This window comes from Silene latifolia, chromosome 11, assembly GCF_048544455.1.
Source record: "Silene latifolia isolate original U9 population chromosome 11, ASM4854445v1, whole genome shotgun sequence".
NCBI classification, from domain to species: Eukaryota; Viridiplantae; Streptophyta; class Magnoliopsida; order Caryophyllales; family Caryophyllaceae; genus Silene; species Silene latifolia.
In genome coordinates, this window is record NC_133536.1 from 119,295,566 (window position 1) to 119,323,561 (window position 27,996).

At 35.1% G+C, this 27,996-nt stretch overlaps 1 protein-coding gene and 1 non-coding gene across 2 annotated transcripts in view; one reads left to right on the top strand and one right to left on the bottom strand.

The window, feature by feature from the left end:
* The window catches only part of LOC141613872 (uncharacterized), a 61,513-nt gene that overhangs the window by 13,610 nt on the left and 19,907 nt on the right, over nucleotides 1–27,996 (bottom strand). The window lies entirely within an intron of this gene.
* On the top strand, nucleotides 20,850–20,956 carry LOC141616488 (small nucleolar RNA R71). The gene has a single exon (XR_012530834.1). It is a non-coding gene; the product is annotated as a small nucleolar RNA R71 (small nucleolar RNA).

Below are 27,996 nucleotides of genomic sequence, written 5' to 3' on the forward strand. Positions count from 1 at the left end.
TAGTTGGGTAGAGGTCACTAGAAAAATGCATAAAACTTGTTTAAATTATACATTTTTACGAGTATTATTATTAAAACGACATTTGTTTTACTCCTTCTATTTTGTTTTGTAGACCACTTCTTTTTCTCATAACAAATGGCAACACCAACCCCTAACGCCATGCCTCTCGCTAATACATCATGGCTCCGATCCTTCATGGATCGATGTAAACTTGAAAAGAATGGGTCAAATTTCTCCGATTGGGATGCACAAATCAAATTAGCCGCCCAAGGTGACGACAAGCTTCATTACCTTACCGAGGCCTCTCCACCCGAACCTACTACTAGGTCGACCGCCGCCACTAGGGAAGCATATGAGGCTTACCAAAAGGAGTCCGCCGCAATGAAAAATGTCTTGATATTTGCGATGGAGGCGGATCTCCAAAGGAGAGCCTTTAAAATTGGCAATGCTAATGAGATTTACTCCAAGCTTGTGACAATGTTTTCACAAACTCCGCGGATCGTCCAATATGAGGCGGCCGCGGCATTCTTTGATCTCGACTTCAAAGAGGGCCAAAAGGTTAGCCCTCATGTGCTCAAACTTATGGAGCTTGTCGAGACCTTGAAAATTCAAAAGGTTGAAATCCCCAAAGAACTTGTTGTAGATAGGATTCTACACTCCTTGTCCAAAGTCAAAGCGTATGTTCAATTCCGGGTGAATTTTAACATGCAAGACAAGGATGTGTCTCTTGAAGAATTGCACAAGTTACTTGTGCAAGCCGAAAGGGACATGGGGTTAAATGTGAACCCACCCAAGGATGTGCTTAAGATAAGCACTAAGAGTAAGGGGAAGTTCAAGAAGAATGGGAGGAAGGGTAAGAAGCAAGCTCCCACTTTCACCAAAGCTAGGACTTGTGAAGCTAGCACTTCAAAAATCAATAAGGGTCCTCTTGATAAATGCCATTATTGTAATGGTATGGGACATTGGAAAAGAAATTGTTCCAAATACCTTGGTGATATTAAGGCTGGAAAGATTACTCCAGTAGGTAAATGACTATCCTTTCTTTTATGTTTCTAATTCAACTATGGTATTATGATACAAAGTTGTGATAATATAACTCCCTTTTTATTGTAAATAGGGCCTCCACCAAGCATAGACAAAGGAAAAGAAAAGCAAGCTTAAGAAACCATCAAGGAGCTAAGAATAGCTTTCATGGAGCTTCGCTTTTTATTGTCTTATTTTATTCATGTTTTGAATTTTAGAACCTTAAGTTTCCGTGCTCGACATGGAAAGGTATTTTGGATAATGGGTTGTATTTTGGATAATGGTGACTTGGTTTGCAACCCAAGTCACCCGTTTTATCATTTTATCCTTTTGTTCTAAAATTCATGTTTAAATGCTTATTCTTAGAAACGTATAACTTAAATTGATCTAATAGACAAATATAATGACGGGATTCATTATATGTCCACATGCTTAAGGCTTGTGTATGATCATTTACAAAGTAATTTTTGAGTCTATGAACTCTCTTAAAGGAATGTCAATCACCAAGTACACTTACGAAATCTAAAACTATTAGTCAACCTATGAGATAGTTCTCCTTATACTTCAAATTCATTATTTGTGTCTCATATGCTATCTTTTAATCTCTAGTGTATTTATTCTAAAGATAGAGTGGGAGAAAAATGAGGACACAACACACGAGGCAAGATATATTGTGTACTTGTGTAAATGAGATCTACGCAAGGTAGAATGATTTGAATGAAGGGTATATCTATTCACATAGTATACCCAATAGATGAGATCTATGGTCTCAAGTAAGTTCTATATGACTAAAGAGACCAAGTGAAGTAATCATAAGAGTATGTTCTCAAGATAACTACACGAGGAGACCAAAAGAAAGTTTTGGAACAAAATGACTAATGTAAAGTCTTAACAAGAGTTTTGACTAGTTTATGATAAATTTTGACCAATAGTTTCAACCTTGAGATTTACTTAAGAGACTAAATGAATCAATGTAACATCCTAGTAATAAGCGATATTTATGACTAGAGGTTGCAAGGATTGATATACCGATATCTTCAATAGCCAAAGTTTTAAACCACGCAGATGTCATTACTTAAACCTCATTATGAAAATGAATTGGTTAAACCTCCTTCTAAAAGGGATATTTTGAAGGATGTGAATTAGATATTACTTATATTTAATAAATGACATTGCCATACATCATCATGACATGAATGTGTTAGAGATTTAAAATCTCTTTCCATAAGGTTAAGATGAGACCTCTTCGAAATAGGAATTTTGAAAGGATATGATGGGAACATATATGGTTTCATCTTAATAACTTTGCAAAGCAACATACATTCCAAATTTTGAAATGTGTTCAATTGAGTAATCAATTTCGAAACATGTGGAATTAAGTGGGAGCATTAGAAATTATCATGTGATGACATGGAATTTAGTGGGAGCTATCATCCTTTGAATGTTTACAACTCATTACTCATTAGGAATGACGAGCTAATATCTTCTTTCACAAAGAAGTATTTGAGTTTTCAATTCTGGATGAATTTGGACTATGATGAATCCAATTACATCAAGAAATATAGGATTAGTATTAAGATATACACATCGTATCAACATTCACATAGGTTATTCATGTAGATGAAAATGGAATTGTCATTAGCAGTCATGGTCGTTCATTGAACCTATGAACGGTTGATCTCATGATTATTAGTAACTAATGTTTCCGCCATTAGAATAATCATGCACATGTCCAATGGTGAATCATATGCATAAGAGCATGATGATTCATTGGTAAGCCATAAAAGAAACGTCATGAATTCTCGAGTAGAATCCAATGAGTGATTTCGGTGTTTAATAAAATGCTCTGTTATGTGTCAAGAGGTTGCACATATTGTAGAAAATCCGAGCACTTGTAAGGATTTATGAGAATCCCAAGCCTTTCAAGCTTAAAGGAGAAATAAGAAGTTTTGGAAAGATACTTAGTTGAATAAGAAGTCACTCAAAACTAATCTTTCCTAACTATGCTAGGACTTGTAAAAAGTGTTAGGCTAATCATCTTGACAAATTGTTGCAAGACTCTACAAAACATGTACCTAGTGCATTGTGTGTGGATGGAATACTTGATCAGTGCAAGTTATATCATTCACCACAAATTCGTTCGTTATGTGATAATCGATAAGGAAGTTATTTCAAGATAAAGAACCGAAACCAAGGTCGGGAACCTTGATGTGTACTTGGTAAGGTTCATGCTATGAGTGATAACATGAATTTAAAGGATAATACGATTAAGAAGTTTGAACACATGGACACATGGCATGTTAAACTTCTATTGCAATCAATAAGTGTTTACACGTACGATATGCATCACAAGGTTGTAATATGGTATTGACTACCCAAGTGTGATGTCGACATTTGTCGTTTGAGTTATTATTAACTCACCTTGTACATTGTTATATACAAACGGGTTGTGGAGACAATTGAACCCCGTTAAAGTGAACGTGGATTAACATTGTATTTGCCCGTAGTTACTTGCATGGGGTGACGTCTCGAAGTGACTAGAGTGTGATGCGATTGATGGCAAGTTCAAGTGCCATAGAGTCATATGAGAATGACTAGTCGATCACATAGGCAGACTGTTAGGAACTTTTTGTCGGGCCTAATGATCGCTTATAGAGTTCTGGCAAATTTATATAGCCTGGTCATGGCGAGACCTGCTATAGTATTCAAATGAGTCGATTCTTTTGACTAAAGACTATTCGCCTAAGATGGCACAGTTTCAGATTAACTTTGATTTGTGTTACTACGACCTTCGTAAATGGGGTCAAATGGGCATATTTTGGGTTATGATGGCTGTGGCTAGTTGAAGGGAATGAGTGCGATAGGAATTGTCCACCCCTAGTCAGGGTTATAACAATATCTCAGGGCCACTCGAGGAGTAATGAACTGGAAATGCGTGGCCACGCTCGGAAGGTATCTATGATAGATAAATACGGTCAATCAGTTATTCTCCAGATCGAGGAAACCACTCTCGATATGATCACTTGCAAGTACGACCTGAAAGACACCTTGCATTGAGTGGGAGATAGTAATAGGACAAGAGAATTGGTGACGCACACTTGTCGAGGACAAGTGGGAGATTGTTGGAATATGTGTCCTCCGACAATAATGCGATCACGACTGTTGATCATGATGATCACATGTTTAAGTCTCATTATAAAGAATACAATTGGGAAGTAATTTCTTTACTGTCAACTGGTCCACACATTGAAGGAAATGTAGATTCATATACATACTTAACATACTCATATATGTCTAAATAATTTGTCATAAAATTAAAACGGATTTTATGCATGCAAACAATAATAAAATAGAGGAGAAATCATGTCCTTACTTTGATAATTTCGGTTTAATGGGCACAAGAGAGATCACCTTTCTCTCTTGTTCTTGAGCTTTTCCTTATGGAAGAACAAAGATCTAAGTATAGGATCTCTCCCTAAGCTTTATACCCAAGGCTATCTCTTAATACAAATTAATATTATAAGTACTAGTATAATATTAATAAGGTAGAAAATTGAACCAAAATATTATTTAACACTTCAATATTTCGGTTTTTATGAGAGAAGGAGAGGAGGATTTTTCTTCTCACTAGAACTTGTATTTTGGATGATGGATAGAATGAATGAATAATACACTACACTTAGTATATTATTAGGTAAAATTATGGAAAAACAATGATAGCATTTGCCTTCTCAAAACCGTGTAAGAGGAGGGCATTAGGGGAGCCAATGCATGGAAAAGTTGTTCTTCACAATGAACAATAGGCTTGCATGGCTAGTGACTAGTGCAATCATCATGCCTTCCACTAATTACAAACAACATATAATTAGCTTAAATCCCTCTAATTTTCGGCCCACTCTATAATATGGATTCCATATTATTTTTGTCAATTGTCAATATGTCACATGTCATATGTGACATAAATTTGTTATGTATCTTTAACATATTAAAAATCAACGTATTATCAAAAATACGTCACATACAAAAATCGACTTAGTAATTTTATAATTACTTGTGCCAAAATATTTTACCATTTATAAATTACAACTGATTGTATTTATAACAATTCATTCAATTTAATTGTTACATTAAACAATTGTTTCATCCGAGTAATGATACAATTCAATTACTCAGACCGTATCTCATTTAATCACATTTCAATTTGATACGTAAATTTTACTTCCAAAATCGTCCGTCAATTTTCAAGTAATTTAATTAACTCGCAACATTATACGATTAATTAAATAATCAGTTAAGAGTATTGCCCTTTAGGTATGACCTAGGGGTCAATCGATCACCACCGTCATACGACAAGTAATGTCAAACTCTAGTCACCAATCATTACCGATATATGTTGACCAGTTGTGAGTAACAAAATTACTTCCCAATTGTATTCTATATAATGAGATTTAAACATGTGATCATCATGATCAACAGTCGTGATCGCATTATTGTCGGAGGACACATATTCCAACAATCTCCCACTTGTCCTCGACAAGTGTGCGTCACCAATTCTCTTGTCCTATTACTATCTCCCACTCAATGCAAGGTGTCTTTCAGGTCGTACTTGCAAGTGATCATATCGAGAGTGGTTTCCTCGATCTGGAGAATAACTGATTGACCGGATTTATCCACTCTGGATACCTTCCGAGCGTGGCCACGCATTTCCAGTTCATTACTCCTCGAGTGGCCCTGAGATATTGTTATAACCCTGACTAGGGGTGGACAATTCCTATCGCACTCATTCCCTTCGACTAGCCACAGCCATCATAACCCAAAATATGCCCATTTGACCCCATTTACGAAGGTCGTAGTAACACAAATCAAAGTTAATCTGAAACTGTGCCATCTTAGGAGAATAGTCTTTAGTCAAAAGAATCGACTCATTCGAATACTATAGTAGCTCTCGCCACGACCAGGCTATATAAATTTGCCAGAACTCTATAAGCGGTCATAAGGCCCGATAAAATGTTCTTAACAGTCTGCCTATGTGATCGACTAGTCATCTCACATGACTCTATGGCACTTGAACTTGCCATCAATCGCCTCACACTCTAGTCACTTCGAGACGTCACCTCATATAAGTAACTATGGGCAAAAACAATGTTAATCCATGTTCACTTTAACGGGGTTCAATTGTCTCTACAACCCGTTTGGATATAACAATGTACAAGGTGAGTTAATAATAACTCAAACGACAAATGTTGACATCACACTCGGGTAGTCAATATCATATTACAACCTTGTGATGTTTATCATAAGTGTAAACACTTATTGACTGCAATAGAAGTTTAACATCCCATGTGTCCATGTGTTCAAACTTCTTATACTTGCAATCTCCTTCACATTCATGTTCTCTCTCACAGCATGAATCTTACCAAGTACACTTCAAGGTTCCCGACCTTGGTTGAACTTTCTTATCGACTATCACATAACGACTAAATTTGTGATGAATGATATAACTTGTACTGATCAAGTACCCCATTCACACACAATGCACTAGGTATATGTTTTGTAGAATCTTGTAACAATTGACAAGATTATTTAGCTTAGCACTTCTCACAAGTCCTAGCTTTACTAGGAAAGATTGTTTTTGAATAACCTCTTATTCAACCAAGCATCTTTCCAAAACTTCTCATTTCTCTTTCTGGGCTTGAAAGATTTGGGGATTCTCATAAATCCTTACATGTGCTCGGACTTCCTATAATGTGCAACCTCTTATCACATAATAGAACGTTCCGACAAACACTGAAATCTCTCATCGGATTCTACTTGAGAATTCATGATGTTTCTATTATGGCTTACCAATCAATCATCATGCTCTTATGCATATGATTCATAATTGGACATGTATATGATTATTCTAATGGCGGAAACATTAGTTACTAATACTCATGAGATCAACCGTTCATAGGTTCAATGAACGACCATGACTGCTAATGGTAATTCCATTTTCATCTACATGAATAACCTATGTGAATGTTGATATGATGTGTATCTCTTAATACTAATCCAACATCTCTTGATGTAATTGGATTCATAATTGTCCATTTTCATCCAGAATTGAAAACTCAAAAGCTTCTTTATGAAAGAAGGTATTTGCTCGTCATTCTTTAATGAGTGATGAGTTTTAAACATTCAAGGATGATAGCTCCCACTAAATTCCATGTCTTCACATGAGATTTTCTTAACTCCCACTCAATTCAACACATTTCGAAATTGACTTCTCAATCGAAATTTTTATTCAAGAATTTAAATATAAATTGCTTTGCCAAGTTACTAGGATAAAACCACATATGTTCCCATCATATCCTTTCAAAATACCTATTTTGAAGTGGTCTCATCTCAACCTTACGGAAAGGGATTTTAAATCCCCAACACACTCATATCATAATGATGTGTAGTAATGTCATTATTCAAATATAAACAATATCTAGAATACGTCCTTCGCAAATACCCTTTTGGAAGGAGGTTTAACCATTTCATAGTGAGGTTAAGCAATGACATTTGCGTGGTTGAAATTTTGGTCATTGAAGATATCGGTATATCAATTTTTGCAACTCGATCATAACTAGTATGTTACTATGATTCATTTAGGCTCTTAAGTAAATCTCAAGGTTGAAACTATTGGTCAAATGTTTCATAAACTTAGTCAAAAACTTGTTAAGACTTTACATTAGTCATTTTATTCCAAAACTTCTTTTGGTCTCCTCGTGTAGTTATCTTGAGAATATACTCTTATGATTATTACACTTGGTCTCTTTAGTCATATAGAACTAACTTGAGACCATAGATCTCATCTATTCGGTATACTATGTAAATAGATATACCTTTATTCAAATCATTCTCTCTTGCGTAGATCTTTATATACACAAAAACACAATTTGATCTTTGTCTTGTGTGTTGTGTCCTCATTTTTCTCCCACTCTATCTTTAGAATAAATACACTAAACATTCAAAGATAGCATATGAGACACAAATTAATGATGTTGAATTATAAGGAGAACTACCTCATAGGTAGACTAATTGTTATTGAATTCATATGTGTACTTGGTGATTGACATACCTTTAAGAGAGTTCATAGACTCAGAATCACTTTATAAATGATCATACACAAGCCTTAAGCATGTGGACATATAATGAAACCCGTCATTATAATTGTCTATTAGATCACCTTTAAGTGAATAATCTTATGTTTCAAAACGCAAGCATTTAAATATGAAATTTTAGAACATAAAGGATAAATGATAAAAACGGGTGACTTGGGTTGCAAACCAAGTCACCATCATCCAAAATACAACCCATTATCCAAAATACTTTTCCATGTCGAACATGGAAACTTAAAGTTCTAAAAATTCAAAACATAACTTAAAATAAGACAATGAAAAACAAAGCTCCACAAAAGCTATCCTTAGCTTCTCCATGGTTTCTCATGCTTGTTTTTCTTTTCCCTTGTCTTTGCTTGGTGGAGGCCCTATTTACAATAAAAGGGGAGATACATTATCACAACTTTGCATCATAATACCATAGTTGAATTAGAAACATAAAAGAAGGTTAGTCATTTACCTACTGGAGTGATCTTTCCAGCTTTGATATCACCAAGGTATTTGGAACAATTTCTTTTCCAATGTCCCATGCCATTACAATAATGGCATTTATCAAGAGGACCCTTCTTGACTTTGGAGGTGCTAGCTTCACAAGACATAGCTTTGGTGAATGTGGGAGCTTGCTTTTTACCCTTTCTTCCACTCTTCTTGAACTTCCCCTTACTCTTTGTGCTTATGTTAAGCACATCCTTGGGAGGGTTCACATTTAACCCCATGTCCCTCTCGGCTTGCACAAGTAAAGTGCAACTCCTCAAGAGACACATCCTTGTCTTGCATGTCGAAATTCACCCGGAATTGCACATATGCCTTGACTTTGGACAAGGAGTGTAGAATCCTATCTACGATGAGTTCTTTGGGGATTTCAACCTTTTGAATTTTCAAGGTCTCGACAAGCTCCATGAATTTGAGCACATGAGGGCTAACCTTTTGGCCCTCTTTGAAGTCGAGATCAAAGAATGCCGCGGCCGCCTCATATTGGACGATCCGCGGAGTTTGTGAAAACATGGTCACAAGTTTGGAGTAAATCTCATTAGCATTGCCCATTTTGAAGGCTCTCCTTTGGAGGTCCGCCTCCATTGCAAATATTAAGACATTTTTCATTGCGGCGGACTCCTTTTGGTAAGCCTCATATGCTTCCCTAGTGGCCGCGGTGGACCTAGTGGAGAGTTCGGGTGGAGAGGCCTCGGTAAGGTAACGAAGCTTGTCGTCACCTTCGGCGGCTAATTTGAGTTGGGCATCCCATTCGGAGAAATTTGACCCATTCTTTTCAAGTTTACATCGATCCATAAAGGATCGGAGCCAAGATGAAGTAGCGAGTGGTGTAGCATTAGGAGTTGGTGTTGGTGTTGCCATTTGTTATGAAAAAGAAGTGGTCTACAAAACAAAATATAAGGAGTAAAACAAATGTCGTTTTAATAATACTCGTAAAAATGTATGATTTAAACAAGTTTTATGCATTTTTCTAAAGACCTCTACCCAACTAGATAAATGATTCCAAGACCCAAATTCATATCGACTTAGGCACGGGGTAGCCGATGAAACCTTTATCAATATAACTAGGTGGATTAACTTTTTAATCGATTCTACTTTTAGAACTCTTGGTCGATATAATTACTCTAATATTTATCTATAGCCCAAAACACATCAACAAGGGCACGGGGTAGCCGATGAAACCCTTATCAATTACTTTTGTTGAGTTCAATCCAAATTTCGAATAAATGTGTCCATTATCCAAACCCACATTAACTTAGGCACGGGGTAGCCGATGAAACCCTCATCAACATGAATTCGGTGGATTAGACATTTATCACCCACTTCCCCTACGTAACAAGGTTTGTACCCCGGGGTAGCCGAGTGCACTCCCTCGCGAAATAGGTTTTCATGGTTTCTACTATTTGGTAAGGCTATGTCTCAATTGATTGTTTTAGCGAGAGGTCATGTCAATTTATTATCTATCACGTTTTAAGTGAACCAAAGCGGTGAACTACGATAATTTGAATTGACACGGTCGATAAACTCGATAAAATAAGGATGCATGTTTTAGTTATGGCGATTTAGCGATGCATGCGACATAAAATAAAATGCAAGCATAAAGATAAATAAATCCTAGTATGGCCTTTCCTAAAATAGAAAAACTATTTAACTATTACATATTCGGAAACCAACTCCATTGGTCCCTTGAACTTCGGTTGTGGCACGCATCTCGAGGTAACACCGTCTTTATGTATCGCCATCCTTGAAGAAATCCGTCTTTGGGAACTCCGGAATGAATTAAAATTACATAATAAATTACATAATTTCCTATTATACATTTGTAACTAAAATAAAATAAATCTATTAAATTACAAAATGGTGATACGAGATCACAATAAAAATTACAACCGAATCGATATTCCCATACATTTCGGGAAATACCAATTAAAATCTAAGGCCATACTAAGTAAAATTACATAATTCAAAATTACATAAATTAAAATTATGACAATCATAAAGAAAATGCAGCATTATAATATGTATGAACATACTCAATTTTATGCTAAATCGCCTTTAATTAGCCAATATCATATATTACTCGGTTTTTACGGATTTGCGTGATTTCAACATTTTATAATCACAAAAATACATAAACTCATATTTATGCATAAGTTAATCACCCTAACCTTTTAGGACTCAAAATATAGTCTTCCCTAATAATTTGACCATAATTAACCTTTATTTACAAATTTGTTCATAAATGGACCAAAATTACAAAAATAAGCCATTAAACTTCAAATAAATCACAAAATTTCAAATAAATTCAAAATTTGAAATTTAAACTCATGAACATTCTGGAAAAAATTCCATGACACTCATAATGTTCAAAAACTTAGGTTAAAAATTTCGAAAAATTACCGGAAAAACAATGTTGCGGTTTATCGATTTTTAATAAAATAATCATAAAAACATGGAAAAATTATTCTCACTAAATTTTCAATTTTAGATCTAAAAAAGATAATAAAATGCAACATTAGACGTTTTTCCTAAGTCATAGATTATGTGTTATTAATTTTCACTAATAATGTCACTATTTATGCTATTTTTCTTCAAAAATCCATAAATCATGCAAAAAGACTTCTTTATAGCCAATTATTTTACACACATCTTGTAAAATTACATGTGACAACATATTAATTTTCTATGACCAGATTCGAAATTTAACTCATATTAACCTATTTTTCACCTAAATCCGAATTTAATAATGAAAAATTCATTTTTCGAGCATAACAAGTCCAAAAATTATGAAATTTTACAGGTTATCTCAAAATAATATATGTAACAACATATCCAAAAACCAACTGAAAATTCGAAGTATAGCTAATTTTAGACCAAAAATGATATTTTTACTCATAAAATCACATTTAAATGCCATTATTGTAAATTATGAACAATAAAAATCCGAAAAATTAACCAAAATATCCTAAAACATTTTAGGACCAGAAATATTAACATGCATGGATTAATTTCGTGATATATCATAATAACACAAATTTTACAAGTTTTATTTGTTATTCTTATAACTCGGAAAAACTTTTAACCAATTTGCATGCAAACAACCTGGGCTCATGATACCGATTGAAGGAAATGTAGATTCATATACATACTTAACATACTCATATATGTCTAAATAATTTGTCATAAAATTAAAACGGATTTTATGCATGCAAACAATAATAAAATAGAGGAGAAATCATGTCCTTACTTTGATAATTTCGGTTTAATGGGCACAAGAGAGATCACCTTTCTCTCTTGTTCTTGAGCTTTTCCTTATGGAAGAACAAAGATCCAAGTATAGGATCTCTCCCTAAGCTTTATACCCAAGGCTATCTCTTAATACAAATTAATATTATAAGTACTAGTATAATATTAATAAGGTAGAAAATTGAACCAAAATATTATTTAACACTTCAATATTTCGGTTTTTATGAGAGAAGGAGAGGAGGATTTTTCTTCTCACTAGAACTTGTATTTTGGATGATGGATAGAATGAATGAATAATACACTACACTTAGTATATTATTAGGTAAAATTATGGAAAAACAATGATAGCATTTGCCTTCTCAAAACCGTGTAAGAGGAGGGCATTAGGGGAGCCAATGCATGGAAAAGTTGTTCTTCACAATGAACAATAGGCTTGCATGGCTAGTGACTAGTGCAATCATCATGCCTTCCACTAATTACAAACAACATATAATTAGCTTAAATCCCTCTAATTTTCGGCCCACTCTATAATATGGATTCCATATTATTTTTGTCAATTGTCAATATGTCACATGTCATATGTGACATAAATTTGTTATGTATTTTTAACATATTAAAAATCAACGTATTATCAAAAATACGTCACATACAAAAATCGACTTAGTAATTTTATAATTACTTGTGCCAAAATATTTTACCATTTATAAATTACAAATGATTGTATTTATAACAATTCATTCAATTTAATTGTTACATTAAACAATTGTTTCATCCGAGTAATGATACAATTCAATTACTCGGATCAGTATCTCATTTAATCACATTTCAATTTGATACGTAAATTTTACTTCCAAAATCGTCCGTCAATTTTCAAGTAATTTAATTAACTCGCAACATTATACGATTAATTAAATAATCAATTAAGAGTATTGCCCTTTAGGTATGACCTAGGGGTCAATCGATCACCACCGTCATACGACAGTAATGTCAAACTCTAGTCAGCCAATCATTACCGATATATGTTGACCAGTTGACAGTAACAAAATTACTTCCCAATTGTATTCTATATAATGAGATTTAAACATGTGATCATCATGATCAACAGTCGTGATCGCATTATTGTCGGAGGACACATATTCCAACACACATATCGGTAATGATTGGCTGACTAGAGTTTGACATTACTGTCGTGCGACGGTGGTGATCAGTTGATCCCCTAGGTCATACCTATAGGGCAACACTCTTAATTGATCATTTAATTAATCGTATAACGTTACGAGTTAATTAAATTACTTGAAAATTGACGGACGATTTTGGAAGTAATATTTACGTATTTCATTATAATATGATTAAATGAGATACGGTCTGAGTAATCGAATTGTATCATTACTCAGATGAAATTATTGTTTAAAGAAACAATTGAATTAGAATGAATTATTATAAATACAATTTGTTGTGATTTATAATTGGTAAAATATTTTGGTACAAGTAATTATGAATTACTAAGTCGATTTTTGTATATGACGTATTTTTATTAATACGTTGATTTTTAATATGTTAAAAATACATAACAAATTTATGTAACATATGACATGTGACATATTGACAATTGACAAAAATAAAATGGATTCCATGTTATCCATATGGACCGAAATATTGGGTTTGATTAACATATTCTTATAATATTAATTAAAATTAGTGGAAGATGTAATCATTTTTCTACAACTAGGCATGCATACCTAGTGTCTCTTGTGGAAGAGCACCAAGCCCATGCATTGGCATTCCTCCACCCTCCTACCCGGTTTCCCCTAGAAAAGAACAAAGGTTCTTTTGCTTAAAATTATTATTCACCATATGCATGTGTGTGTGTGATAATTTATTCATTCATTCATCTCATCAAAAATATTTTTAGAGAGATAAAAATATTTTCCTTTCTTCCTCTTTCTCCTACCCGGTTTTAGGAGACAAAAACCAAAATTATTTTGGGTCAATTTTTCTTACAAAATTAATATTGTACTAGTATTTATAATATTGATTTTAATTAAGAGTGTGCTTTGGGTATAATTCCTTGGGAGAGATCCTACACTTGGGTCTTTGTTCATCCAAAAGGAAAGCTCAAGAACAAGAGAAAAGGAGATCTCTCTTGTGCCCTAAAACCGAAAATCCAATGTAAGAATGGATGTTTCTTCCTTATTTTGTTTGTTAGTTTGCATGCATAAGATCATTAGTTAATTTTATGACAAATTAAATTAAAACATATATGAGTATGTTAAGTATATAGATCTACTTTTCCTTCAAAGGGTAGTATGGATAGGATAGGGTGGAGTATATATGGTGAGTGCGGTATACGTATACATGTATCGTATATCGTATTATTATTATTATTATTATTATTATTATTATTATTATTATTATTATTATTATTATTATTATTATTATTATTATTATATGAGTGCGGTATACATATACATGTATCGTATATCGTATTATTATTATTATTATTATTATTATTATTATTATTATTATTATTATTATTATTATTATTATTATTATTATTATTATTATTATTATTATTATTATTATTATTATTATTATTATTATTATTATTATTATTATTATTATTATTATTATTATTATTATTATTATTATTATTACAACTTATTATTACTACTATTATTTTTATCATTACCATCATATAATAATTATAATTATTATTATTTTATTCCGTCTCAAATATAACCCGTATAAATACAATATAATATTATTTTATAAAATATAAATACGGAGTATTACAGATAATAAAACAGATCCCGTTAGATAATCGTCTTACGGAGTTAATGTTCCTCTACAACGTAAATGGCATACCACACTTGGTAGAGCATACTATTATGAGTTATATTAATAAAATTCATCATTTATACTCTCTCCCCTTCTTAAACTCTTCCACCTTGCTTCTTAAAGGTCAGACTTTTATAACTTTGACCATTAATATGTCGAAAATCATGATCAAACTTCATCATTAGCAATTGTGTAGAAGCAATAAGGAAGATCATTGCGAAGAGGATGAAATACATTTAGTGTGAAATTCCTACAAGATAGTGACTCTTACTCCCAAAGTCTACACCAACTAAAATACGCGACCAAATCTCGCATAATGAAAATAAAAGCGACGCCTAAAAGTAAGGATACCAAATGGGGGATAAGACATGACAAATGTAGGTCTTCTCATAGCCGTATTTAATAGAAAAATTACATGCCCCTACTTGTCACAAGTAAAATTTTCAAAACCATAACCGCTTCAACTTTGGGAGATCTTAAAATAGTTTCGTCTATTTAAATGTCATATACTCGTCTATTCTATAACTTTCTCAAATAATTCTGATATTATTTTACCCATATATAACACCAATGGTTGGCACGATTTAAAATTCAGTTTGAGTCTAAAACTTTGTTTATATTCTCTACATCCAAGACAAATGCGATATAGTTGGACACTTGTGATAGAGTTTCTTTTTTGATCAAATTAATTTGCATTTTTCTTATTGTAGAGCTAACAATTATTTTTATTCTTATGTAGAAAGCTAACATTTAATTTGAACTAATTACTTATTTATTCTGTTTCTCATGATTTTGTAGTATATATGTACCTTGTGTTACAATGCTTAATTGCTAATATTTATTATGAACCAATAGATATAATGGAGATTATAAAATTAAAAATGGAACTTGAGATCAACTACTAACAATAGGTTAAAAATAAGTAAACATTGGCAAAAAAAAATATCAGGAAGTAATTAATTAGATATGAAGAAAGTCGTGAGATCATGAAAAATCTCATATTTCTTATAAGAAAAAGACAAGAGATAATTATATAGAGAGGATTTAGAGGGAATATATATATATATATATATATATATATATATATATATATATATATATAGAGAGAGAGAGAGAGAGAGAGAGAGAGTGTGTGTGTATGTGTGTGAGGTTCTTATGAGTCCTCCATATTTTTTGAGTCCCTAAGTCCTGTCTTCAACCACTCGATCTTCCAATATAGATGGTTGAGATTGAAGACAATAAATACACTTAACACTAATGAGTTTCCTATGCTCTAATAAATCTCATTTTCTCTCTCTAACTTTAATTATACATTCACTAATTCATTCTCATACAAACTTAACATTATCTTTTGTCTTCTTATGCTTCAAAGTTTATACAAATTTTACGAGTGTAATTCTAACAAAAAAAGTTTAACTTTAACAAAAAAAAAAGTGTAGTTTTAAACTACGAATTGTTAGGTTCATATACCCCTATTAGACTCATCTAATTCAATTTTATAAATTACTAATAACTTATGTCATGTGGATCTAGTTGCATGCAAGATTAAAAGAACAAAAAGAAGGAAAAACAGACTTCCTTATATAGATTTTGGTCGAAATATGGGCACAAATGTAGAACTCCTTCCTACACTTGATCTTGAACTATAAATTATAAGGATGATCCACCTAACCAAATCTCAAGAATAGAGATCCTCCTCTTGGATTGCACCCAAGACAAACCCTTAATATTAATATTACTATTAACTAGATAATAATACTAATTTCCTTATAATAAATCTAATAACTATTTATTACTACAATAGTAATCTATGAAGATTTATTAGATTTTGTACTTGAAAAATTTCTATGGTTTTCTAACAATTTAGAGAAGAAGAGTAAGAGAGATATCCTAATTTTGCATGAATGAATTACAAAAATAAGAAAAGAACTTCTTATTCTTGTCCATAGGGGGCCGGGTAGAGGGAGATTGTTTAGGCCAATGCATGTACACCAATTGCTCTAATCAAGATGCTAGGTATGTAAGCTTAAGAAAATAGGTTATGATGGTGTTTAATCTACAATTAAAATAAACACCCACTAACCCTTATACCCCTTAATTTCGGTCCATTTAATAAAACGGGAATCCATTTTATTTTGTCAAATGTCAATAGTCATACAACATGTCACATATAGTATGTAGTATGTAATTAATCAAATTAATACATACCTAATAATTATATATCATTATATAAATTAATTAGGTTACATTTAACAAAATATCTAGTAATTCATAATTACATGTGTATAAAATGGATCATATTAATATAATTCACATCTTGTAATTATAATTAACTACTCATTCTTATTATAATTGTTTCATAAACAATAATCAAATTTTAGTAACAAAGCATTTTAATTACTAAAATGAATCTCACATAATCAAATTACAATGAGATTTAAAACTCTTACTCAAAATGTAAATCGGTCAATTATAAGGAATCAATTAATCTGTACCGATATACAATTAATTAATTAATCCATTAAGGGAATTGTCCTTTTGGTATGACCTGAAGAGATCAACTGATCACCACCGTTAAATGACAGTAATGTCAAACTCTAGTTAGCCAATCATTACCGATTAATGTTGATCAGTTGACTGTATATATTGAATCATCCCTTACGTATTCTTATATGAGATTTAATAATGTGATCGCACTATTGTTGAGGACACTTACTCCAACAATCTCCCACTTGTCCTAACAAGTGTGCGTCACCAATTCTCTTGTCCTATTACAATCTCCCACTCAATGCAAGGTGTCTTGCAGGTCGTACTTGCATTTGATCATATCTAGAGTGGTTTGCTCGATTTGGAGAGTAACTGTCTAACCGGAATTATCTACCGTAGATACCTTCCGAGCGTGGCCGCTCATTTTTAGTTCACTGCTCCTCGAGTGGCCCTGAGATTCATAGATAACCCTGACAAGGGGTGGACAATTCCTATCCCACTATTCTCTTTGAATAGCCACAGCTCATCATGACCTAAAAGATGCTCATTGGACCTCAGTTACAATAGTCGTAGAGCATAAATCAAAGCCAATCAAAAACTGTGCCACCTTGGGCGAACATTCTCTAGTCAAATAATTGACTCAAAAGAATACTTTAGTAGCTCTTGCCACGACCAGGCATTATGAATTACAAGAACTCTATACGCGGCCACTACCCGACAGAGTGTCCCATACAGTCTGCCTATGTGATCGACTAGTCATCCCTTATGACTCTATGGCACTTGAACTTGCCATCAATCGCATCACACTCTAGTCACTTCGAGACGTCACCTCATATAAGCAACTAGGGGCCAATACTATGTTAATCCAATTCACTTAATAGGGTTCAACGTTGTCCTTACAACCTATTTGGATGTAACAAAGTAATAAAAGAGTTTAATATAAAACTCAAACGATGAATGCATTATCACATATGTAAAATTGATACAATATCAATTACTACATAATTTATAATTCATTCTTAGTTTTGTATATAGTTGATCATCTCAATTCAGTTGAAATGACATGACTTATCATGCTAAGTCTATGAGAAGGCTTTGGTTAGTAAGTCTTAGGAAAACCTTGCACTTTCCTAACCTTACTATATAATTTTTCCCTTTGTTATGTATAATCTTTATCATAAAACTTTTGAGTACGTGTCTAGATCCAATCTAGACATAGGCTCTCTTGCCTTAGAATAGCTCCCATTGTCCTCACAGTGAGTAAGAATAGAACCTTCATTGGAACGAACTGCCATAGTTCCTCCAATTCACAAACGGAATCCTAATATCATCCCTTCCTTCTTGCATATCTCATTATTGCAAGTGTACTCAATTTCCGTTGTGTATATCTCTTTGTTCAACTGCCTAGGACATTTCTAGCAGATATACTCCTTACATAATATAGCCAAGATGGTTCTCTAACCATCCTTATGTGTTTAGAATATGGTTTTTGTGTAACTCCTTGCACATAAATCCATCTCATTTCTAAATGCTTATCTTCATATCTTTAGTACTTCCTGAGTACTAACTAATGAACTATGTGGCTATATAGAGACTTATCTCAAAGATTCGATTTATAAATTCTCGTCATACTCCAAGTATACGAAGTTTAAGAATGGTGATACATCTTAGCGTAATGAATTAATCCTGCAGCGGAAGCACGTGGATTTAATTTCTACATGTTCAACACCTTTGAACTTGTCGAGACTCTCATCAATATAATAATAATCATTTAACGCTAATATCCTATTAGATCTATCTTTATAGGTCTGGATATTTTAGAGATGTATTATTCTGCTCCTAAGTCTTCCATCATTCACAATGATCAATATGTCATTCACATATAAGACTAATAATACCACCCTACTCCCACTAAACTTCATGTCTAAACAAAACTACTCGACAAATCGAGAAAAGTTTATTACATGACTGAAACATACCATTCAACTCCTTTACTTAAGATTTCTTCTTAAGTTCATATCCTACCTTAGGATAGTTACGATTTACAAAACTCATGTAAGATGATTTTAAAATCCAACAGTCAAATAATATTATTAAATCCGAATTTAACGAAGCGTTGCAATTGGTGTATACCTCTTACCACCAATCAACCAAGTTATGGAAACATCTTAATGTTTATGTTCAGTTCGGACTTTTGCGGAGTTGAAACTAGATAAAGCATCTTAATAAGTTACAGGTTTGTTACTTCCAAAAATAACACGACTCCTCTCCACTTTAGGTTTCGAAGAAATAATTACTGATTTTGACCAAGAAGGAACATCTTCCAAAAATAATATGACTCTTGTCCACTTTAGGTTTTGAAGAAATAATTACTGATTTTGACGAAGAAGAAACATCTTCAAGTTTCCGGATCGACTTCTTCTTTGTGAGGATGTCTTTCATATACTTCGCATAGGCCGGAACGTGATTGATTAATTCCGTGAAAGGAATTGAGACTTCTAAATTCTTCACAATTTCCATGAACTTTCCAAGTTGATCATCAAATTTGGGCTTGGCTTGACGACTTGGAAAAGGAAGTCTAATCACAATGGGCTCCTTCTCCTTGGACTTGTCTTCACTTTTCTTTGAACTTTCTTCTTTTGTTGATTCTCCATCTTTGGAGTTTTGCACAATTTCTTCCTTTTCACTAGCTTCCACAACTTCATCCTCAACTTGCTTCTTGATTGCTTCATACCTTGTACCACTTCTCAAGTGAATGGCTAACTAACCGTTTCATGTCTAGGGGGATTACTTTGAGGTGGTAATTGCCCCTTTTGTCTTTGTGAGCTTGAAGATGCTAGTTGAGTCAATTGTGTTTCCAACATCTTGGTGTGAGCTAGAATGTTGTTGATGGTGGTTTCCTTTGCTTGGCTATCTTTTTGCATTTGGGTGAAAAATTCTTGTTGATTCTTTTGCATTTGGAGGACCGCTTTTTGGACATCAAAACCTTGGTCATTTTGGTGATTGTATGGATTTTGATTTTGGTAACCTTGGTTTTGATTGTAAAAGGGTCTTTGATTTTGGTTTCTCATGGGTGGTGGAGTGTATGTTGTTTGAGGGTTTTGAACATTTTGGCTTTTGTATGAGAGATTTGGATGGAACTTGGTGTTCTCATTGTAAAAATTGGAATAAGGGGTACCACTCTTGTAAGCTTGGAAAGCATTAACTTGTTCGGTTGTTCCCCTACACTCACTTGGGTCATGACCCAAAGTTCCACAATTCTCACATATCCCACTTGGGATTGATGAGGATGCCGTCATGGCATTGACATGATGCTTCGATGATTTTGAGTTTTCCTCAAGTCTAGCCATAGCTTGTTCAAACTTCAAGTTGATTGTGTCAATGTGAGCAGTAAGTTGAGCACCCAATTGAGTAACGGAGTCCACTTCATGCTTTCCTCCTCTAGTAGCCTTGCGAGGTCTACTATATTGTGAGTTATGGACCGCCATTTCCTCAATCTTGTTCCATGTTTGATTGTCATCAACTTCGGTGAACATTCCATTTGATCCCATATTGAGAATGTTCCTAGAATCTTCATATAAACCATTCCAAAATTGTTGCACCAAAAACCATTCGCTAAGTCCATGGTGAGGACATGAGCGACAAATACCCTTAAACCGCTCCCAAGCTTCATACAAAGACTCTTCATCCCTTTGCTTAAAACCCGTAATTTGAGCTCTTAGCATGTTGGTCTTTTCCGGTGGGTAGAATTTTTTGTAGAAAGCTAGAGCCAACTTCTTCCAAGAATCTATTCCAAGGGTGGCCTTATCAAGGCCCTTCAACCATTGCTTTGCGGTGCCGATTAAGGAAAAAGGAAATAAGACCCATCTAATTTGGTCTTGAGTCACGCCCGTTTGAGAGATAGCATCACAATAATCGCAAAAGGTTTCCATATGAGAATGAGGATCCTCACTAGGCATCCCCCCAAATTGGCTCCTCTCAACTAGTTGGATGAAGGCGGACTTGGCAATAAAATTTCCGGTGAGATGTTGCGGTGTAGGAGTACCATTTGGTAGATTATCCTCGGTGGGTACGGAGTGTGACGAGAATTTTGGCATTGTAGGTGGATTTTGTGGGGTATTGTGTAATGGGTTTTCTTCTCCTTCTATTGCGAAAGGATTGACAAACTCACTAGTGGGTTGAACAACTTCACTAACACCTCTCAAATTCCTCCTAACAAGTCTCCTATTGTTCGTCAAGGTTCTTTCGATTTCACGGTCAAAAGGCAACAAATCACTTTGTAACCTTCTAGACATGCAAAATATCAAACAACTCAAAAACAATTAGAACAAACCTTGAGGAGTTTACTTCCTCAAGACGAAAAAAGACACAACTAATAACAATAAAAAGAAATCTAAATCAAACAAACACCCTCACCGGCAACGGCGCCATGGGTGTCATGGGATCATAGGGGAATCATGGGATATGATCATACAAACATGTTCTCAAATTATAAGCAAGCAATTATTGTTGTGATGGATTGAGTTGGGTTATATCTTACAATCCTAGGAAAGTTTGGGTCCCCGAGCCGAATCGATTAGATTGTACAACACCTACAAGTCGACTTAATCTTCCCTACTCAACAACATGCATGGTCTAATGAGACTCGAGTTGGGTTATGTCTTACAAGTCTCCTTGAAAAGATAAGAGATGATAGTAAATGCAAGGATTCATAGGCTTAGCATTTCATCAAGTATAACATGTGCATGAGATGAGATCAAAACAAGCAAGCAAATAAAGCATGAAAGCATATTAATTTAAGCATGAATCATTCCCCATGTTGGTTTCCCCTAATCACCCATTAACCCTAGCTAAGAGACTACTCACTCATTATCATGTTGATCATGCTAGCAAGGTTGTCAATCATACCAACAATATGAAACATGATGAATAAATGAAAGTAATTAACAATAATTAAAAAGGGATTAAGAGATTATACCTACTAATGATTCCAATAATAAAGCAAGAATAATAGAAGTACTTGAATGCTAGATTGAGAGGTTGTCAATCCCCCAATAATAACCCAAATAATCTTCAATTACCCAAAATAAAGGATGAACAAAAGAGAGATTAAAGAACTAAAACTTGGATTAAAAATTGATTAATACTTGATTACAATATTGAAGAGAGATTTGATTGATATTAACTACACTAATTATTGATAAGAAGAACATGCTCCTCTAATTAGCCTAATGGGGTATTTATAGTGAAAATTAGGGAGGATGCATTAGGGTTAACTAAGGGCTAAACTAGTAATTACACTCTTTAAGTTGAGCAAGGAGGACCCGGTATTTTCTGAGAGAAGGGCTTCTCTTTTCGTAGCTTGAAGAAGGCAATCCGTGCTGTGAAGAAATCCGGGCGGAATAAGGTCGGGACGGCCGGATTTGGGCGGTGGAATCCGAGCGGATTCTGGGGAATCCGGACGGATTGTTGAGGGGGAATCCGAGCGGATTCAGGCACGGGACGCTCGGATTGTGCAGAGGCTGGACGGGCGGATTGCGACAATCCGCTCGGATTGTCGATCAAAGCATAGTAACTTCTTCTTTTCTTCCCTTTTCTTCATAAATTCCTTGGGGATTTCCTTGGGGACTCAAGGATCTTTCCTCAACATTGCTCTTCTACTATGATATGTACAAAGGCCTTCTAATCTTGTCTCTCCTTGATGCTTGGTCATTGGATTCGATCAATTTAGTCTCGTTTTGCCATGAAAATGCAAGATTCTTACTCCTTTCCTACCAAGGGATCAAAATCTCAAAGAATAAGCAAAACAAAGAACTAAAGATAAGAAATGACCCAAATAAGCACTAAAAAGCATGGAAACAAGGCTAATTCGGGGGCTAAATATGCGCCAATTATGGTCACATCAAATATCCCCAAACCGAACCTTTGCTCGTCCCGAGTAAAGAGGTGACAAAGACTAGGACCAATACTAACCTATCCTAATAATATAGCCGATATGAGACAATTAGCGGGTCTCACTCCGCCCCTTCAACTCACAACAAGACAACCATGAGGTAGGATGCCTTCTTGCAAGGCAAGGTGGGTCTTGCCAAAATGGCGACACATCCAAACATTAAGCACACAAAAATACATAATGGATGCATCTACAAAAAGAATAGCCACTCCCTCATCAAGTGGCGGAAATTATCTACAAGGGAAGCAATTCAAGGGTACACAATCCTTCATAGATGCAATTTGTTCAAACTACTAAGCCTAGAAGGATACCAATAAATCACCTCCAAGTTGTGTCAAGCTAGGGTACCTTTGTCCTCAATCGTTAAATGCTTTTATCAAGAGTAGTCTTCCTATGGTGTTAGAAACACTGGAGGATCGCGGAATTCCCCCTCTTGCCTAGACAAGAAGAAGGGTCGTCCCCTCTCTACCATGCACAAAAATGGATATGATGGATAAAGGGATCGATAGATATTTGAGTTTCATTTTGGGAGTTTGCTTTTGTTTTTGTTTTTCCCCCCAATTTCTTGTGGCATTTGACATTTGAGAACACTTTCTTTGCCATTTCTTTGTGATTTTTGGCATTTCAATACTTGACAACTTTTTTGCATTTCTTTTTGAATATTTTCAAAGTCACCCCAATTAGTAACGAGGGTGCCTTGTATTTGAAGCTTAGGAGTTCTATTTTTGCTCCTTTTCTTTTGATGCATTTTTGCAAACTTTCTTTCACTTTTCATTTCATTGAACTCAAATTGATTTCTTTTTGTGCCCATTCCCTTTTGTTGACAAAAATATGGTAGAACATGGATGATGGATGTATGGGTGCATGGTTTCAAGGGTCACCTTGGAATAAACGGTAGCCAAGGAGTTATCACACCACAAGGTACTCTTGACTCGGCCTTAAACCATGGGTCAAAGGATACTAGCATGACACATCCTAGGGTGTTTTACAAATATTCTAACAAGCAAAGTCTTAAGAACAAAAGGCATCTACTAGGGCCTATATACACTTGTCAAGCTTCCCAAGTAGACGGTTTCGCAAAATTTTTCTAACATGCAAACTACATGCCATGATGCAACTACCATATAAACATCCTAATGCATATGATTCTACCAACTAATATGACAAACAATCTAAATGCAAGTCCTAAGTTCACATTGTTGTACCGCATCAATCAAAATGAAGCCACATAGTCATTAACATAAAGAGGAAAAAGGAGATTGGAAAGATCATACCATGCGGTCTTCAATATCCTCATGTCTCGGATGTGGCGTAGTCAATCAATGTGAACAAGGATAAAACAAACACAATATATACAAAGGAAATGAACTTGTTTTTGGGTTTTCAATTTTTTTCAATTTTTATGATTTTTGAAATTTTTCAATTTTTATGGGTTTTTTGAATAAGAGTTAAATGTTAGAATTCCCATCCCCACACTAATATGGGCATTGTCCTCAATGGCCAAAATGATGGAAATTATGCAAAGATGATGCATGATTTCTATACTAAATGTAATCTACACTAAGCTACACTACATGATGCATGGTTTTTGTTATGACGGAGAGGATAATTTAGATTACCTCCCGTTGCGTATGCATTAACTTCCCCAAACCGAGTGAGGCACTATTGCTAATGTCCAAGGATGGGTATAGTTCATGCACACACTATGCTATGCATGAAACTAGTTTGTCATTTTGGATTTTACAAATGGGAACAATAGAATAAGAACACCTCAATGGTACCGAGGTGTGAGTCCTTTGATGTTGCTAGGACTACTCCAACAATGATCAAAATAAAATAAAATACAAAGAGATATAGACAAACCATGGGAGTGTAGGAGTCTCCAAGGCTTGCTAGTCTTCCATCATGCTATCATCATCATCACTTCCCTCATGAGAAGTGGTCACATTGCCACTTTCCTTGTCATTTGCTTCTTCACTTTCTTCCTCATCTTCACCATTTCTTTCTCCATCTTCACTTGCATCTTCCTCAATATTATCATCAACTTCTTCATCATTTCCAACAACCTCATTGTCTCCCACCACGTCCCTAGATGCACCCGGAAATAAGACTTCTCTATCCGCCCAACTAGGCAAAGGACAAGATGGATCAAGGAGTCCTTGCCTAGCTAGATGTAGGAGGGGTGGATATTGAGCCAAATACGCATTTTTCCGATCTTCATGGGCTTGCTTGTGCATTGCTTGCATGAGGAGAGTCACATAGTCTTTCCCAATTTCAATTCCTTCCGGTTTGAACTCTTCATACTCAAAGGGGTAAGGTGGTATGACAATGGAAGAGGAGGGAGCTTCAAAATCACCCTTTTGTTGTTGAATGATATACTCGGCTTCTTCGGAAAGGGGAAGTAGATAATTGGTCCGGTGGACGCTTAGGCGACAAATCTTCGAGGGCAAGGTGAACGATCTAGCTTCACTAGTTAGCCATCCATACTTAGTGTCAAGGGGGTTATGGGCAACCCACTTGAACTTGCGAATCATAATATGCATATCAATAAGATGGCCACCTTCCTTTGCTTTGTACTTGCTATCCTTATTGAAATTAGGATCAAAGTGCTTGGCTAGGAGTGTGACTAGGCCGCCATTGACAATAACGGTTGTGCCCTTCTTCCCATTATCAACATTAAGCCATCTTTCTACCAAGAGCCTCAAAGAATTGTAAGGCTTGGTATGAATTCTTCCGATATTCAAAGCCGATTCAAGGAGAATAAAATCAAGTCTTGTGAAATGATTGGTGTCTTTCCTAGCAATTATGGTATTTCCCACAACCTTGTGCCATACTCTTATGCCCGGATGATGGACCAAAAGAGCACGACATGCATGAAAATCCTCAAATTTCATCCCGGAGATTGCCTCCCAAAGAGGCTCGGGGTCATACTTTCCATAATGCTTAAGATAACTTGATTCATCACTAAGACCCAAAATTTCACCCAATTCCGTAAAGGTAACGCGTCTACTAACATTAGCTAGACGAAACTCGATATTTTCTCTATTCTCAACTTTGGTGACTTTTAAAGAACTTAAGAATTCCAAGACAAAGGAGGGGTATGTCAATTCCTTTGTTTCAAACAATTTCTCCAACCCCATGGCTTTGAAAAAAGGCTTTTGTTTGTTCAAGAACACCCAATTTTTCCAAGGCATCTTTACATATGAATTTGGTGGATTGAATAGATTTCATAGCAAACTTGACAAAGTTATTTCTATGGGTATCGGAAATAAAAGTTACCTCCGGATAATGCAAAAGTTGATTAATTACCGGAGTAGAAGGTGTTGATGGTCCCATAGAAGGTTGTTGTTGTTGTTGCACTTCCAAATTTGGTGTTGCCACCACCATAGCCAAAGCTTTCTTTGTTTGAAGAGCCTTTTGCCTTTGTGAGAGTGTCTTAGCCTTTGGTGCCTTTGTTGCCTTTGTTGCACCCTTAGTCCTTGCCATTGATGAGCTTAACCAAGAAAAGAGTGAAAAATCTTCAATTTGTAGGATGCCCAAATCGATTTGAAGGTGAAAGGCTTTGCCTTTATGAAAAAAAAATCGACTCAAAGGTTGAAGATTTTGTTCTTGGTTTTGATTTTTGTTGAAGAAGGAGTGATTAATTTGTTGTTGGAAGGGTGGTTTGATTTGTTTTTGTTGAATGTTGTTGAGGGTTTTTGGTTTTATGATGGAGGGGATGAGGGTTTTGATGTTGTGGGTAGTGTTTATGAATGAATGAATGAATGAATGAAGGTGGGAGGGGTTTTAAAGAGGCCGAAAATTTCAAAACTGCAGGGGCAATCCGTGCGGATTAGGCTCAATCCGTGCGGATTCTGCTTCTTCAACCTTTGCAAAAGCTCGCCTAAAGACGGGTGAATTTGGTACAATCCGCTCGGATTTGCTGAACACGGGACGGGCGGATTTGCTGAAGGACGGACGGATTTTCGTCCAGAGAAATTTGCTTGTTTTCCTCAGTTGCAAAGACGGGCGTCTTTTTCCCAGGACGGACGGATTCTTCAGGACGGGCGGATTTTCAGAAATCCGCTCGGATTCTTTATCAGTCAAGAAAATTTCAAAATTCAGCTCAGTTCAAGACGGGCGTCTTTTCTGCAGGACGCTCGGATTGCTTAAGACGGGCGGATTCTTGGGAATCCGCTCGGATTCGTCCTCTGTGTACACGGATTCAGTTCCACCCGTGCACAGCGCATTCCCTTTATCATTCTTCCATTCTTTCTTTCAAGTCTTGTGTTCTTCTTTGTGGGGGCACTACTAAGGCATGGATAGCCTAGGCAATTGCCATCCCCACACTAAGGTAAAGCACTACACATCAATTGAAATTGTTAGTCCCTCCCTCACTTCTCTCTTACATGACAATTATTTTGATCAAAGTAAATAAAAATCCAAAAATGACAAAAATGCAATACAAGAATTGAAATGGAAGTTAGGGAGTTAGAAATATTTACAAGTGGTGGTTTAGGGAGGACTCCACCAAACTCTCATTCTTGATGAGATGTCAAGGGGGCATGTTCAAGGTGTTGTTGATGTTGCTCAACACCTTGAAGAAGTAATCAAAAGCTTGTTCATTATTATGGTAGAGGTCCTCAATAGACCGTGGCCCTTGTTGTTGATCATGATCGATGGCATGTCCAATGTAGGGATTAAAAATCCCTTCAAACTCGTCGTCCCAAAGACCACAAACTTCATTGACTTGATCATTGAAAATCTCTTGCTTAGATGGAGACAACTCTCCCAATTTCTTCTCTTGGCCAATGAGGCCATCCTCTTCTTCCT